This window comes from Oreochromis niloticus, unplaced genomic scaffold, assembly GCF_001858045.2.
Source record: "Oreochromis niloticus isolate F11D_XX unplaced genomic scaffold, O_niloticus_UMD_NMBU tig00007819_pilon, whole genome shotgun sequence".
Lineage (NCBI taxonomy): Eukaryota > Metazoa > Chordata > Actinopteri > Cichliformes > Cichlidae > Oreochromis > Oreochromis niloticus.
Genome location: NW_020328784.1, coordinates 283,616 through 288,301, shown reverse-complemented (window position 1 = coordinate 288,301; position 4,686 = coordinate 283,616).

The window sequence follows — 4,686 nt, the reverse complement described above, 5'->3', positions numbered from 1 at the left end:
ATTTTATAATCACTAAAACTGCTTTTTTAAATCTATCTTGCTGCCTTTTTACTCAAATTTAAAAACAAACACTAAAGCTGTTCTGTTATACCTGTATGCAAAAACTACACTAAACCCAAAATATCTCACAGTTCAGCAAAACTGATCTTTTATATAAACTGTTAGCAAAATTTTAAGTCTGAGTATTTAAAGTAATATTCAAAAAGTACAGGGTGGGCCTTTTATATGGATACACTGTAATAACATGGGAATGGTTGGTGATATCAAAGTCCTGTTTGTGGCACATTAGTAGATGTGAGGGGGCAAACTCCTCAGGATGGGTGGTGACCATGGTGGCCATTTAGAAGTCGGCCATCTTGGATACAACTTTTGTTTTTTCAATAGGAAGAGGGTCATGTGACACATCAAACTTATTGGTAATGTCACAAGAAAAACAATGGTGTATCCATATAAATGGCCCACCCTGCAGTCTGTGTGATCACAGCTGCTTCAATGACTTTATCATGTTTGTGTCTGCAGAGGTCAGAGGTCACAGTCTGCAGGGTCCAGCTGTCCGTCTGTGAGGAGCGACCGGTCCAAAGTTGACCCTCCAAACTTCAGTGGTGAACCTGGACCAACGAGGTCAGAGAGCTGTGATGACTCCTTTACATGTTTGTGTTTCCTGGATAAATCTGACCTGAAACATCCTCAGATTGTTACAAAGATTCATTAAAAAGAAAACAATGAAAGAGAAAAGATCCAAATGTTAGACTTGGTCATTTGCTGTTTGAGGACAGTGATGCTCATATCTGTGGGGAAAGTGTGACCTGAGTGGGTTCATGTTTGTCTTTAAAGAGCTGCTCTGATTCTCTTTGTGTCTGATCTGTTAAACAGTCTGAGAGGTCACACAGAGACCCAGCAGCTAAAGCCTGGATCATACTGGCTGCTGTTAATCAGACTCCATCAGGACAACACTGAACCACAGTGCTGTTCATGGAAATCAATCAATAAATTCAACTTTACACTGTATTACCAAAAGCACTGACTCGTCTGCCTTCACACATGTAAACTTGAGTGACATCAGATTCTGAATCCACAGCATTTAATATGATGTCATCCAAGAGTTCAACATATAACAGCTTAAACTGTTCTGAAAAGGATTTTTCACAGGTTTAAAAGTGTTTACGGGAAATGTTAACGGTTCTTTTCAGAAGCACATACGTGAGGTCAGACACAGGGAAGCAGCAACACTGACTGAACACAGATTTTAGAGGCTAAATTCATATATTATGTGTGTGTGTGCGTGTGTGTGTGTGTGTGTGTGTGTGTGTGTGTGTGTGTGTGTCCGTGGTTCCTCCACAGAGTGGACCAGCAGAGCTCAGAGGTTCCCAGTGGTCAGTCTGCCCAGCAGCATCAAACACAGCTGGACTCCATATTTATGGTCTGTACATGTACAACAACTACTTTATTATTAATATTAATAATAATACATTTGTTTATAGGTCCCTTTCAGAACACCAAGGACTCTGTGGACTAAATGACCAAAAGAAACAAACTTTGAAATCAGACGGTGCAAATGTGATCACAGGGAAACGTTTTAAACATCGAGGCTTTAAACAGAAACCAAAGTGAAACAGTTTGTAGTCAAGATCAGTGGGAATGAAGCTGAATAACTGTTTCTACGATAACTTTGAGCTCTTAAAAAAAGAAAAACTAGCTGAAAGTCTGGCTGCTCTTATGAAAAGTACAGAGAAATTATGGGTCGCTCAACACTTGTGCACAATATAAGAGTTTAAATAAATCTAAAGAGTAACTCAAAATCCTACAATCATACTGAGAAAATCATCTACAGCTAACTATCCAAGTGGATTTGTTTAAGACAGCTCCATCTGCTGGTGGCCCTCTGCAGGTGCATGAAAGGGGCCTGTTTATAGTGAAAGTAGTAGAGAAAGTAAACCCCATGGGAAGGAGGAGGACTCTCAGCAGCTTCCAGCTCATATTCAGACATTTGACTTCTCACTGAAAGCAGCAAGTTTGAGTGTCTGTACCTTAATTAGAAGAGATAACATGGCCATAGTAATTAGAGTTGATTGAGCAATGCTGTCCTTGTAATGTAGTTTATGATTTTTATAAATCTGTTTGTGGACAAGTCCAGTTTTTCTGTAGAGCCTCTCAAGTTGGTGACAGCAGTCAAAGTTCACGTGTAAACCAGAGCAGCAAATCAGGTCCAAATGTGTTGTTCACAGTGAGTGGGATCATCATTGGCTGCTATGTTAACATCCTGCAGCAGGATGTGTTTGGTCAGAGAATGGATAGATCACTAAGTCATTGTTGAGTTTAGGGGGATGGTAGACAGCTGGAGTAGGTTCAGCCAGTTGACACACAGTAGATAAAAATAACTGAAGGCAGGAGCAGACACCTGTATGACTTTCCACCTCTCACATAGATTATTGTCCCTGGGCAGAGCCACAGGGCTGGTAGATGTAAACAAAGCTGGAGAAGAGGATTTATTCAACTGAGAAAAGTCACAGAGTTGTGTCTTGATGCTCAATCATCCAGGTACGTAAATCCCAAAAAGGTTGATTCTGTTCATCTGGACGTTTTCAGTGGGAGAAACGTTTCATCATCATCAGGTGACGTCTTCAGTCTCAGCTGACTGCAGGTTTCCACCCTTAAAAACAGGACATTTGTATAATGACTGAAACCAGCAGCACTGAAAGAACAATGGGCTGGGAGGTCAGTTCATTGATCATTGGTACGCATATTGTCAGGACCATTGATCAACAACCACTGATCAATGGTCCTTAGTCTCATTCACAGAGAGTTGGGGAATGGCTGCAATCACAGCATTGTAAGATGGTGACAGATGCACCCTTAGGCCCCTCCTCCATTCAGAGATGGTCTTTCCCTTTTCATATAAATGGCCTCCTTGACTCCGCCCTCAAACCAGCGTTCGCATTTACTCAGGACCTTCTGGATGTGATGCTCTTCTGCTTCCCTGGCTGCTGTGTCTGTGGGGATGGTGTTTGTTCTGTGTTGTAGCGTCCTGATGACGCCCAGTTTGTGCTCCCGTGGATGGTGAGAGTCAAACCTTAAATACTGATCTGTATGTGTAAACAGAGTGAACCTTTAAGACCAGTTGTCTGTATGATCAACTCAGTCACCTGTAACATCTCCAAGTTTCTGGCTTCGATCATCAACCCGTTGGTAGTTCAGCTCTGAACACCAGTGAAATGTTTCTCCCACTGAAATCGCTGCATTCATATGAACAGAATCAACATTTTGGGATCATGGAGTTGTGGACAAAGTCTCAGTTAATCAGATAAAGTCAAACTTATAATAGGTGAAGAGATCATGGATGATATGCTCCTTGATCATAAAGAAGTGGATGTTGTGGAGACTGAAGTTCAGAGTGGTGGCGCATTCATAAAGTATCCTGTTCCAGCTGCTGGAGGACAACATCATCACTTTTGTGAAGAACGAGCTGAAGAAGATCCAGAAGGCTCTGAATCCAAATAAGCCCCAATGCTTGGAGTTTCAGAGGGAGGATGATGAGCAGAGGAGCAGCAGAGAGGCATTTGTGAAGATCACAGTGGACTTCCTGAGGAGAATGAAGCAGCAGGAGCTGGCTGACCGTCTGCAGAGCAGTAAGAGGATTTCCTACTTAAAGTTTTAAGCTGTTAGATAAATGAGACACTTATGACACCAGTGTGTTTAGTCATTACTCAGTGGGTCAGAAAATGTCATCAGCATTTTGTAAAATATGATTGTTGAAGTTGTACTTTTATTATTATTATTCAGAACTTCCAGCTGCAGTTTGTCATCGTAACCTTAAATCCACCCTGAAGAAGAAGTTCCAGTGTGTGTTTGAGGGCATCGCTAAAGCAGGAAACCCAACCCTTCTGATTCAGATCTACACAGAGCTCTACATCACAGAGGGAGGGACTGCAGAGGTCAATGATGAACATGAGGTCAGACAGATTGAAACAGCATCCAGGAAACCAGACAGACCAGAAACAACCATCAGACAAGAAGACATCTTTAAAGCCTCACCTGGAGGAGATGAACCAATCAGAACAGTGCTGACAAAGGGAGTGGCTGGCATTGGGAAAACAGTCTTAACACAGAAATACACCCTGGACTGGGCTGAAGACAAAGCCAACCAGGACATCCAGTTCATATTTCCATTCACTTTCAGAGAGCTGAATGTGCTGAAAGAGGAAAAGTTCAGCTTGGTGGAACTTGTTCATCACTTCTTTACTGAAACCAAAGAAGCAGGAATCTGCAGCTTTGAAGACTTCCAGGTTGTGTTCATCTTTGATGGTCTGGATGAGTGTCGACTTCCTCTGGACTTCCACAAAACTACAATCCTAACTGACCCTAGAAAGTCCACCTCAGTGGATGTGCTGCTGATAAACCTCATCAGGGGGAAACTGCTTCCCTCTGCTCGCCTCTGGATAACCACACGACCTGCAGCAGCCAATCAGATCCCTCCTGACTGTGTTGACATGGTGACAGAGGTCAGAGGGTTCACTGACCCACAGAAGGAGGAGTACTTCAGGAAGAGATTCAGAGATGAGGAGCAGGCCAGCAGGATCATCTCCCACATCAAGACATCACGAAGCCTCCACATCATGTGCCACATCCCAGTCTTCTGCTGGATCACTGCTACAGTTCTGGAGGATGTGCTGGAAACCAGAGAGGGAG